At 31.0% G+C, this 13,800-nt stretch overlaps 1 long non-coding RNA gene across 1 annotated transcript in view; it reads left to right on the top strand.

Moving 5' to 3' along the window:
- Nucleotides 1-5,887, top strand: part of LOC111744338 — a 7,683-nt gene extending 1,796 nt beyond the window's left edge. Inside the window, exon 2 of the long non-coding RNA XR_002782119.1 lies at nt 5,845-5,887. This is a non-coding gene — a long non-coding RNA (uncharacterized LOC111744338). The remainder of the gene's footprint in view (nt 1-5,844) is intronic.
- Nucleotides 5,888-13,800: the final 7,913 nt, after the last annotated feature.

Below are 13,800 nucleotides of genomic sequence, written 5' to 3'. Positions count from 1 at the left end.
ATTAAAAGTTATATTAAAGCAAAATTATTAAGATATTGTAGTATTGATGCTAGAGTTCTTTGATTATAGGTAAACATTTATGGACATGGAGGAACTTCGAGAATGTTGTTCCCATGTGACTGTTATGAAGAACCAACTAGAAAATAGGATTCAGCTATCCAAGAGAAATAACTGATGAAGTTTTGCCATGATAGTATTGATGAGCATATAATAAATTTAACTTTATACCTAGGACTAGGTAGTAGGCATAGAGATGACAGAATTAATGTTGCAACAAGTATAAGCATAGAATGGGGCGATTCCATGGAAAGTAGAATAAGCTCCCTGATTATTACTTCACAGATGTAACCTGAGACTAAAGGTAATCAGTCTAAATGCGATACTAGGGAAGAAATATAGGAACTTATTGTGATTCAGTAGAGTCTGAAAAGAGAGGGAACTAAAGATGATCTATTAAGAAATTAGTATAAATATATTTAATAAAACATTATTACATTCCTAAAAATTAGAATACACATAGTAAGAAACATTAGTGATGTGTGTGTGTATAAAAATATGAAAGAAACAATACCAGTTTACCATTCTCCAGTAGAAGTACTAGAGTTCTTGGAGAAATGATTGATTACAATTTTAAGACAAGACTGTATGAAATGGGTATGTAACAGCTTTTTGAGGCAGAAAGCAAATATGTTCAAAAACTAATATGGCCAAGTCAAAATGACACAGAAGACAAATAGAAAGAGTGACCAGTTGCCAAAGTTGAGACGATTTAGACATCAATCAATCAATCAATAAAGACTACAACTAAATGCGACAGGTTCAGCCAATAAGAACCATATGTTGGCTAGAATACACAGAATAATTTTAAATAGCAGTAATAGTGATTGCCTTGCTACTTTTTCTCCTAATTATAATGGAGCTGCTTTGAGTAGTTCACCATTAAATGATTTTTTCTATTTCTAATATGCCATGAGGATTTGATTTTAAAAATCAGAAAAATTTTTTAGGGTAAAAAAAGAAATTTCAAAAATAAATATACTTAAGAACTTGTTTGTTTTTGTTTGTTTGTTTTAGATTTTGCATATAAGAAAGATCATTTGTTTTTCTCTGTCTGACTTATTTCATTTAGCATGATGCCCATGAGGTTCATTCATTCATCCATGTTGTTGCAAATGACAATATTTCATTATTCTTTATGGCTGAAAAATATCCCTCTGTGTGTGTGTGTGTGTGTGTGTGTGTGTGTGTGTGTGTGTGTGTGTGTGTAACAATTTATTCATTCATCTATTGAGAGACACTTAAGTTGTTCTCATACCTTGGCTATTATAAGTAATACTGCAATGAGCCTGGGGGTGCACATATCTTTTAGAGTTAGTGTTGTCATTTTCTTCAGATAAATACTTAAAAGTGGAATTGCTGGATCATATGTTAGTTTTATTTTTAATTTTTTAAGAAATTTTCATACTGTTTTCCATAATGGAAATTTACATTACCACCAGCAATGTATAAGAGTTCCCTTTTCTCCATACCCTCACCGGCACTTATTATTTTTTAATTTGTTGACGAGAGCCATTCTAACAGATGTGAGGTGACAGTGTGGTTTTAATTTGCATTTTTCTGATGATTAATGATGTTGGGCATCTTTTCATGTACTTGCTGGTCATCTGTATGTCTTTTTTGGAAAAATGCTTATTTAGATCTTCTGCCTGTTTTTTAATTGGATTTTCTGTTTTGCTGAGTTGTATGAGCTCTTTATATACTTTAAATATCAGCCCCTTATCAAATACATAATTTGCAAATATTTTCTCCCATTAAGTAGGTTGCATTTTCATTTTGTTCATGATTTCTTTTGCTGTAGAGAGCTCTCTAGTATGACTTAGTCCCACTTATTTATTTTTGCTTTTGGTTTCAGATTTAAAAAAAATCATCACCAGGATCTATGTCAAGGAGGTTACCACTTATGTTTTTTAACATAGTTTTACGATTTCAGGTCTTTAATTCATTTTGAGTTAAATTTTCTGTATGGTGTAAGATAGAGGTCTAGTTTCATTATTTTGCATGTGGCTGTCTAGTTTTCCCAACATCATTTATTGAAGAGACTGTCCTTTTCCCATTGCATATTCTTGCCTTCTTTGTTGTAAATTAACTGATCATATGTGCATAAATTTATTTCTGGGCTGTCTCTTCTGTTCCATTAATCTATGTGTCTGTTTTTATGGTAATACCATAGTGTTTTAATTACTATAGCTTTGTAATATAGTTTGAAATCAGGGAGCATGATGCCTCCAGCTTTGTTCTTTCTCAAGATTGCTTTGGCTTTTGGGTTCTATACTAATTTTAAGATTTTTTTTTCTTTTTTTTCTTTTTTTTTTTTGAAAAATGCCATTGAAATTTTGATAGGGATAGCATTGAATCTGTAGATTGTTTTGGGTAATATGGACATTTTAACAATATTTATTACTCCAATACATGAGCATGGAATATCTTTTAATTTATTTGTGTCTTCTTCAATTGCTTTCATTAATGACTTGTAGTTTTAAATATATGGTTTTTCACCTCCTTGGTTAAATGCATTCCTATGAATTTTATTCTTTTGATGCAATTGTGAATGGATTGTTTTCTTTATTTATATTATTAGTGTATAGAAATGCAATAGATTTTTGGGTATTGATTTTATCTCCTGCAACTTTACTGAATTCATTTAATAGTGCTAATTGTTTTTTGATGGAGTCTTTAGGGTTTTCTATACATAACATGTCATTGGCAAATAGTGGCAATTTACTTTTTCCTTTCCAATTTGGATGACATTTATTTCCTTTTATTACTTAATTGCTCTGGCTAAGACTTCTAGTGTTATACTGAGTAGAAGTAGTGTGACTGATCATCCTCATCTTGTTCCTAATCTTAGAGGAAAGGCTTTCAGCTTTTCATCATTGAGTATGTGAGCTTGTCATTTATGGCCTTTATTATGTTCAGGTATATTCTCTCTATATCCACTTTGTTGAGAGTTTTTATTATAAATGGATTATGATTTTTGTTGAATGGTTTTTCTGCATCTATTGAGATAATCATATGATTTTTATCTTTTATTTTGTTAATGTGGTGCATCGCATTGAATGATTTGCAGATGTTGAAACATTCTTGCATCTCTGGAATAAATCTCTCTTGATCTTGGTGTATGATCCTTTTAATGTATTGCTGAAATTGGTTTGCCAACATTTTGTTGAATGTTTTGGGGATTTTAAAAGAGATTTCTTAATTTTTATAAGTTAATTAATATGCATAAAATTTTTACATAATTTGAGAAAAATAAAATGTATTTTAATAACATTTATTAAGTTAAACCACCTATTTACTCAGATTAATGCTACTCATTAGTGTTATTAGAAGTAGAAAACAACTTACCTATAAAACTATCTACTTGAGAAGTCTTGTCTTATCTAATTGTTTACTGGATTTTGATTTGTTCATACTATTTCCTCTTGTATATTTTACTCTTTAAAGTCTTGCATAATTTTTAAAATAACAGTGACACTGCTTTTGGTGAAAGTAGCAACTGTTTTTACTTCTACATTTATTTTTATTTATTTATAGGTTATCCAAGATTACAGAGGTTTCAATTTCATTGTACCAGAGACTTTTTGATTTATTTTGCTGTAGTCATAAGATACCAAAACACTGTTTTTTATTATTCTCATGGTTGGCTTTGCTCTCAGTTATAGGCTATATGTAAATAGTAAGCTGAAGAAGTTTTAGAAGTGCTGTAAATACACAATTATTAATTGTTGGTCTAAAGTTTTATAGGTAATTAAATAAGAGTTATTTTTTAAAAACATATATACATTGATCCCCTATAAGGTTTGATAGTTGGGTCATATTTTTTGAAGTTCATTTTAAGATTCTTGATTCTTTGAATAGTTTAAAGGAATATAGATATGTGAAGTTAAAAAAGCATCTGCTTATTATTTTTTAATATAGAATTTTGTGATCTGAGAAAGTCAGAATGTATATTTATCTGTTCTAGTCCATCAATATATATTTATTTACACATATTTTTTCTTAGGGAATTGAACCCTGCAAAAATCTCTCTTGAAAAAAATTTTGCAACAGTATTAGAATGTAGAATAGAATCATTCAACTCTCTGAATGTTGACATGGTTAGAGTTATCAGTAGTGTTATATTAGTAAAATAATTTGATATCATAGATCATTGGTCATATATGGATTAGAATATCTTCATTACTGTTTACATATTCATCATAACTGTTCTTAATTACTACATACACATATATTAGCTACTCGCCAAAGCTGCAATGAATCCTCTTGAGTAGAGATAAGTCATATTTGTATTAGAGATTCATTGCAGTTCATAGTCTATCCTAGAAATATGATAGACATTTAACAAACATTTTTAATTGAATAATTTTACAATTATCAATTTTAAAGATTTTACTTTAATGTTTTGTCTTTTGACCACTGAAATAGAAATATATATTTTCTATTTATTTTTATCATCCAATAATCTCAGAGTCACCTCAGCATTAGATGCATTTTCTTCTTTGCTACATCTCAGGATACCATTAATACATTCACAGTAATGTTTACTCACCTCAATCTATTACTTTCTGACATTGCCTTTTGATCTCTTCAACCTTGGTAACTATTATCACATTAAGCAACCTTTTACAATTATTAGTATTTAGAAAAGAATAACCCAAGGAGCAATTAAATGCGTTGGCCTTCTCGTAGTCTGTAATTTTCCCTTTTCCTATTAAATAGTGGACTTATACTCTTCAGTGACATTCTTTTGATTCTCAGGCACTTAGAATAAGTGTTTCTTTATTTCTTTTTATAACCTCTGCTAATCGAGTTTCATTCTGTGACTCTGTCTCATGCCTTTGCCCTAACATAGACCACGTAATTACTACTCTTACATTTTTACCTTGTAACTACATTTTCCTTGCGTTTTTAATGTAATTTAAATAGTGCCCTATTCTCAAGTTAGGGCACTCTAGGTTTCTGAAGGTGATTTTCTGAGATGAGACATATAATCAAAGTCCTAACTGCTTCTGTTCACAACACTTATTGGAATACATTGTACACTAATCGTTTTGTACTTAAAAACATCAGAAATTTGAAACATTTATTTTGAACAATAAATAAATAGCATTATGAATATTTGGCTCATTTTTTCAGGAGCAGTCTTGTATTAAAACACTGCATTTGAATCTGTAAATATAAGACTAAGCACACAAAAAATTAAATTATGAAGTTGACAAGTTTTTTTGTTGTTGTTGATTTTGTGTATATTTGATTAATTCTTTGAAAAAAAAGAAACAAAATTCCAGAATAAAATGAATATTTCCCATTGTCAATTAAGGTTAACAATTCACACAATTCCAGGTATAGTAAATTGTTCAACTTCGTAAGAAGTGTGTGTATGAAGAAATCTGGTAGTGAAACTAAAAGGTGAACAGTTAATATACTTCCAAGGGCACAATCTAGTTCCAGACTTTATTAGTCGACATGGCCAGCCACATATCTATCTGGTCAACTGGCCTTGGCAGTGGGATGAGAACTTCCTGAAACGATCTATTTTTCATTCCCTAAGTAAGAATTCTTAAAACACTCCTCAGGTTATCTTCCAGAGATTTCTTTCAAAGTTGATCTCTTGGATAGTAAATATCTCCTAGGTCATTTTGGTTTATGAAGGGAAAGTATACACAGACACATGCACGCACAGAGACACACATATGCACACACTGTACTTAGGATTTAATTTTAAGTTCACTAAAAGCCTATTCATTACAGTGCTAATCAAGTACTTATTTTGCTTTTCTTCAGCTTTCAAATTCTCTGAAAATTACATTTGAAACACTGAAAAAAACCAAAACAAAACACAGCTATTTTCTTTGGGAAAGTGGTAAGTGAGATTGATCACTCAGCCTAAAACAGAATGTGCAAAGCAGAGATAGATATTTGCTTTGATTTATGGCAATGTGTGTATTTCAGGTTAATGAAGATTTTACTCCTGGGGACAGTTAGAGAATGGATTGTAGTGTTTTGATATAGAAGGGCAAAGGGGATCTTGTTTTTTTCTGATTGGTTTCCTGGTTTAATCTCAGACTGTCTCAGGAAGTTGTGCAGCAATCGTTGAATATTCTTCAAAAAGGAGCTGAGTGTTTGAAATTTATTACATGGAAACTAAAACAAGGAAACTTGCTTTGATTGGATTATGGAACATTTGGTATATTAGACATTTGCAGAGTGACTCACATGGGAAAGGAATGCAGTTGTCCAGCAAAAACTTTGTCCCACCAGACATCTTTTTATATTATGAATGTTTATGATTTTGCAGGAATATAAAAGAATCATGATTGACAACTGAAAACCTAAATATGCTGCTGAGGCAGCACAGGGCAGCAATGGCACAGAAGAGAGAGAAAGAGATTGAGTGACTGTCAATGATCATAATTGTGTGCATAGCTCCGGTAGCTCTGTGCGCAGCAAAGAGTCTAAATGAAATATCTCTCTCCATGGGTCTTAGAGTCTGATGTGATCATACTGACAACCAAAAAGGGACTCCTTTATTTATTTATTTATTTTGAAAAAAGAGTTTCTTTTTATTTTCCTTGTCAGTCAGTTGGTGGTGGCATCTCCCCGACTGAAGGAAATGCATGAGCCATATCTAAATGATCAGCATCCAAAATAGAACTGAGTAAACATTGACTTTTGATATAAGCTTTATTGTCTTTTGTTACACAAAATTAATTTATATATACATTTTAGAAAATTCAAACTATCACAAAATGAAATTTAAAATTATGCATAACTACATTATCCTGATATAACCTCTGTTAATATTTTGTTTATATCTTTTCAAACTATTATCAATTTGTCTATTATGCATATAATTTAAAAAAATTTAGACATAGTTGGGGTTACAGTCTGTATTTTTAGTACTTTGCCATTTTTAACTCAACATATTACTAACAATTTTCTATTGTTTTAATGATCCTTCTCTATGATCATATTCATGGTTTGGCAATCCAATCCTGTGGATGTTCCAGAGTTTACTTATAAATTATATTTATAAAAACCTATTCTCAGGGTTCAAAATAGGAATGTCTGAAACTAAACATTTTGGTGATGAGTGGAGAGAAGTACTCATTTTATTTGTTTATTTTCTCTCCTGTCCTATTTGCTGAAATCACTGACTTTCTGCTTTTTTTGTATTCCATAACATTACAGTTTATTGTGTGGTTTGGTAGTAAGGAATCAAATGTACAGTCTCTTCTTTCAGCCAAAGGTGACTTTCATAGTCTTTTATAATTTCTTGCTACTAACATTATTAGGATATTATTTTTTAAAAAGAATATTTATAATAAAGATACTTAGAAATAATATGCTTTAATATTTAATGACTTAAGAAAAGTTCCTAGTGTTCCTACTATTTGTTAAGGGATGCATTATTTATTTTAGTGGAAAGATTGTCTGTTATACAAAAACATTCATTTTAAATAAACAGAGAGGAAGCTCCAAATCACTGCATTGGCAATGTATGGTGAGATTTTAGGTAAATAATTAAACTTCACTGAGACTATTTTCTTATCTAAAATAATGAAGCATATTTTATAGGTTTATTAGAAATGAAGATAATAAAATCTATTTTTCAGAATTTTTAGAAAGTTTAGTGATATGTTATTTATTAATATATCTATATATAAATTTTCCCCAGTGTATAGAATGCTCAAAAAATCATAGATACTGATATAATCAGTAATCCAGTTCTGTTCATGCTGTTCCTGATGAGGATGTTCCTTCAATAGCTTAGTTTCTTTCTTATCTTTCTCCTTTATTTTCCCTCCTTCATTCCTTCCCTCCCTCCCTCTGTCTTTCTTTTTTTCTTTCTCTCTCTTTTTTCCCCTTATCATTCTCTTATTCTCTTTCATTCATTTTTTTGTTCCCAATGACTATAGGACTAGGCTACATTTCTTTAACAAAAACTATGCAGAAGCCATACAGAGGTGATCAAAACACGCGTTACACACACATTCTAATTCCATATTGTACATTCTTTATTCTTCCCTGAAGCTTATGCCTGGTTACTTACTTAATAATATTTGCCACAACCTTATTTGCAAGTTTGCTAATTTTAAGTGTTATTTGTAAAAAAATGTTATGTTCTTTCTACCACCATTGATTTAATGTATTTTCTTTGTAGATAATACTCATATGGCATCCTAAATTGTTGTGTTTTTTAAAAATACAATATTCTGCCATTTATCCAAAAAGTTATTTCGTATAATTGAGAAGCACTTTTTTCCTTTTGAATTGGCTTAAATACCATGGCTTGACATATTTTTTGCCAGTTAAAAGTCTGTTAAATACCTCAACATAACTATGATTAAAGATTCCTGTCTACAGAAACAAGCAGAGTTTTCGCCAGGTTCCTGGAGGAAAGCAGAAAGAGGAAGCTGACTAGGGCAAAATATTCGGTTTAACATGGACATTATAGAAGTATATTAAAGAGAGAAAGGAGGAAAACTATGTAAAGTAAATTTCTGCCAGGATGGAAAAGGAGAAAGGTCACTAAGCTTGAAATTGGAAAACCTGGGTTCAATTCCCAGAATTGCTACTTACTCATGTTATAGTATTATAGAAGCCACTTAACCTTTCTTAGCCTTTGTGGTATTATAAAAGTCACTTAGCCTTTTTAATCTTGGTTTCCTCATTTATAGATTAAAGATAAATAATACCTATTTTGAAAAACTGTTACGAGAATTAACTGAAGTAGATTTAAGTGACTTGTATACTGTCATCACATATATTTTTAAAATAAGCATTTATGTTTTAAATGGCAAAAAGCAACAAAGCTTTAGAAATAGATATAGTACAGAGCTGGGTACAGGAACCAGATGTGGGATAAAAATTAAAATCGGGTCCTTACATGTAATCCATCTAAAGGTAAAACAGTGGTTGAATTAAACTTATAATGGGGTGGGGGGAAGAAGAAAAAAAAGAATTACTACTTAATGAGTGTATTAGACATTTTTACTCATGTCATATTATTAAATCTTTAGGACAACTTGAAAGTAAGTTTTATTATCCTCATTTCACAGATGATTAAATAGATGCAAAATAAGTTTTCTAAGTTACTTGTTCAATATCACACAGCAAATGAAAAGGAGATGGAAATAAATCAAAACTAGACCATCATGCCCCAAACGTGCTCTTCCTATCATACTACTTCTCCAATACAACTAGCAAAAGGCATACAGCGATATATTAGCAATTTGCTTATTCTTTTCTTAAGAATTCTGTTAGCCAATGAGATAAATAAGGAGTCAAAAACAAGGGCCTTAGTCAGCTTTGGAGTAAAATTACTAAGGAGAATAGGTTCTCTCTCATTAACAAAGAAGCCCAAATGCTAATACCTTCGATGTGCTCTGTTTTCATGGCAATATGTATTTCAAGACCAGTAACTAGAGTACCATACAAATTAAGTAAAAAAAAGTACTTATTTATTTATTTTTTAATAAAGGAGACATTATCTTGAGAAAATTACCAAGAGGGTAAATATTTGAGGATGATAGTAATAAAATCATTCTTTTAGATGTGAACAAATCACTTAAAATATCTTTTCCCCAAACGATAGCCCATATTCCCCTGCTTAAGGTGAGAGAAATGAGGGACAGCGAAGATCAATGGTCCAAAAGGGAAAGACAAACTAATACATTAGAAATATGAAAATTTGAATTAACACCACCAACAAGTAAGTAAACTTACCTTACTTTCCCCAACTTAGATTGTATAGGATTCCTTTGACTTAAAATAGTTAAAACTTTTTTTTTTTTTAATTATGTAAGAAAAATCAATTTAGGTCACAGTCTGGAATCAACTTACAAGCATAAAGCTTTTTATCTGTCTGAGGCTGTTGAAGCCAAGAACTCTAAAGGAAGCACTGAATCCTATGGGTAGACCATTGCTGCACTATAATTTCTCCAGCTGTTGGAAGCTTAACTATGTAGTGCCATATCCGAGAATGTGAAACAAACATATGATATGAAAGCATTATGATGTGTGATTACTTTGCATGTGGTGTGTGACAAAGGTTAACAGACTCCTCTCCCCATTTGGCTTTTCAGCTTTACACACACTTATAGGAAAGGTTGCCAAAAAGCTTTCCTCTTATTTCTATATTTCTAAATTTATTCCTGCTAAGAGGTGAATCTTTCTGTGTTCTACTCTAATGCAAAGATCATGGTTATAGTACCTTTCCTAGGATTTATAGGAAACATATGGAAAGCAGATTATTCAGGTTGTAAAAATAACCACTTCAGATTTGGTTCACTTGACTTGTCATCCTTCCTGTCATCCAGTACTCTCTTTTCACCCACCATGTAAACATCATTTGGGCACAATATTCCACTTCTTAAGTTGATGAGATCTCTTGGGTTCTTTGTGTGTATCTGTGTGCTCAAACATGCTGCAAGTGTGAACTTTTGTTTTGATGTGAGAGGAAAGAATTTTTTTTTATTCTTTATTATGTAGATACATAAAAAGTCAACATTCATTTAGTTTTAGTTGAACCCTAAGTATTTTCAAAACAAAAGGATTTGATGAGAAATGAGACAGATAAAAAATTGGCATGATGGCTGATATAGATGAGCTTGAATCTGCCAGCCAAGAAAAGATACATAGATAAAGAAGTATACAATAGACAGTAAATGTTGACTGAAAAACATAAAGTCTTCTGAAAAATTGAAGGATGGGGAAAAATTCTGGCTGGAGAACCTAGAAGACGTACTGGAAGAGGAAGACTTTGAAAGGAATCTTTAAAGATGCATCAAAGACATTGGCATTTGAGAAGTTTAAAAGAATGAACTTGTTATCAAAAAGTATAATTCCAGGCACAGAGGCAGGAAAACACAGTTCAATTTTATTGAGTTGCCATTGCAATTGTAAAGTGAGTGTATGTGAAACTCAGTTATAGGGAGAGTGTTGGAAAATTATTTGGGGTATATTTTAGAATTTTTTTAAATCCTTGGAGATAATTTATTTCTCAGGCACTGAGATATTTACAAAAAAAAAATAGATGAAAAATGTAATTTGAGAAAACTATTTTTGCAATAATGTAAAAGATAAATCAGAGACAGAGAAGTTAAGGGTGGGGAGACCAATTAGTAGACAATGTCAATAATAAAGAGCAATCAAAGGGTAAATTTGTATGATTTTGGAAGGAACCAACAGGAATAAATTAAAGCAAAAATATTACAGAGAAAATCTGCACAATAACACAATGTATTATATTGAAATACAGTTGGAAGGGGGTATAAAAAAATGTGACTTAAGCTGGATACTTGGGTTGGGATGGAGGATGTGGGTAGCCAATAAGTTGCTGATACCCAAGATCAACTCTGTTTACCTTCTGGATTGATTCTACTTTAGGTTAGGAAGAAATTGGGAAATATAGTTGTAAGATAAAAAAGATCAATATTTTACTGAGTTGAGAAGAAGAAACCAGTGGAGAGGGAGAGTTTGAAATATAATAGAGAGAAGATTGACAGAACAAGGAAGCTAGAAGAGTGTCAGGATCATAGTGGATAGTTAGTCTTGGAAAACAGGAGGAGATTTTATATTTTTCTCTAACTCTGTATGGGAAGGAGGGGATAATGGATGAAAACAAACAGATATTTTCAGATTAGACAGAATAAATTTGAGGGACATAGAGTTAAACAACCTACATCAAAATAAAGTCCAGGGTAAGCTAATCTTCTAGTTGTGGAGGAACTATAATTGTGACTGGAAACAGAAGATTGTAGGTAAGTGGAGAAGAATGATTGGAGAGTGTGCAAAACTCTGCAACATCATGTACAAGGGCATACAGCTGCATACCCTTCATGACAAAGTTCACACCAGCTGTGGGAAATTGGTATCATTCAATCTGCCCATAGCAACAATTTTACTAAAGCTCAGATGGAATTTGAATACCAATTATACTAAATAAGTCATAACAGTTTATGGAAATGTGACTATTTCCTGTTTTTTGGAGTCTTTTTTTTTCATTTATATTTTAATTGTCCCTTTTAAAATTTATTTAGGTGTATAAACATCATCAAATCTTTTTTTCAGGAATATGTGATATAGTATATATATTTCTCTAGGTTTAATTATGGATTTCTAATCTATATTCTTATGTTCAAGTGCTCTCAATCTCAAATTCCATTTCCTTTCTAAAACAGAGGAAATAATCATTAGTTACCCTAAGTTTTACTTAAGAGTATATAGGTAGAGAGCTGATTTGCCATTTTGGTAAATAATAATGTATATTTTTATTTATACAGTGCGTTTAGTTGACAGAGAGCCTTGGTATACATCTGATTACAGTCTTATAAAAACCAAAGAGTAGGTATTGTTTTACTGTTATTTTAATTTTGACAGAACTGAGTTGTACAGAGGTGAGGTGACTCACCCAAGGTCTCCAAGTTGACTTCACTTGATGAAATTTGGGGATCCATATATAGTTAGTAGTCAGTAGTAGACTTTATTTTACCTTTAATTTAGTTAGTAGATTATTAAGTTATTCTTAGATACTTGCTGATTTGTCAGAAATCAACTAATTACAAAGAAGGATCATGTCTGTGTTCTTAAGCAATCGATGTTCTATTTTGGAAATTACAACACATGTATGTCAATCTTCTTAGTGAGGGGACTACATTAGGAAGAAGGTGTCTGTGCTTTAGATTCCTCATTTCCTAGTATTTTTTGCTCTCTCTAAATTTTTCCTGATAAAGAAGTAAATAATGTAAACTTAGATGGAAGAGATCTCTGGTCTCAGAGACATCAAATGACAAAATTCTTTTATTTATTGAGCAAAAATTGTTAAACAATTTTTGAACATAAGTTGGGGACAAATACAGTAAATATCTGCTCAGATAAATCTGTTACATTGAAAACATTTATAAATCAAAATAAATTTTCTTGTCTATCTTAGTACATATTATGTGAATCCAAAATAAATTTTTCTTTCTTTATTTATATACCAGTGCTAAAGCTGCATTGGGAAAGAAGAGACGATATTTAGCACAAAATATTATTTAAGTTATAACCTTGGTACATAAGATTTGCTTTTGGATTCCTATAAAAAGGGACTATCGCTTTTTTATTCATTTAAAAATAGTTACTTCTCTTTTTGTTCACATTCTCATGAAATCCTATTGCTGCTCTGTATCATTTTGGAAACAAGGCAAGAATAACTAAGTTACTATATTTCAACAAACCGATGTTAACCAGTTAGTGGCCACTGAAATAAGCTTTTGCCTTCAGTAAAATTTCATTATAGTGTGTTCAGTTTCTCTTCTTTAATATTGCTTAACTTTCAGGACACTTGCATTAGAGTAATGAAGATAAAAAGGACATCCCAAAATGATATTGATTGGTTAATGTTCCAAAATTTCAAGAGAAAGGCACATTCTCTCTTGAGCCAAAAATTGATTTGCTTTTCATGGATTCTATTTTGAAAGCACTGAAGAAGAAAGAGTTTTGCATATCCTATAGACTGTATAAACTAAACCTTCTCATTTATTTAGAATTGGATTCTATACTTATTTCAACAATATCCAGGTCATACACAAAGTATGATTTAGAAATAATTTAACTTTAATTTCTTACGTTTATGTAACCTTTATTTCATCTGACATCCAGGCCTTATTTTATATTTCCTTTAGCATTATTTAAGACGTTCTACATCAATTGATCTTGACCATAATATATTTATAGTAAATGGCCCTAAGCCAT

The sequence above is a fragment of the Pteropus vampyrus genome, unplaced genomic scaffold (genome assembly GCF_000151845.1).
Source record: "Pteropus vampyrus isolate Shadow unplaced genomic scaffold, Pvam_2.0 Scaffold133, whole genome shotgun sequence".
Taxonomy (NCBI): Eukaryota; Metazoa; Chordata; class Mammalia; order Chiroptera; family Pteropodidae; genus Pteropus; species Pteropus vampyrus.
The sequence above is the reverse complement of the archived record's forward strand: the minus strand, read 5'-3'. Positions and strand labels throughout refer to the sequence as shown.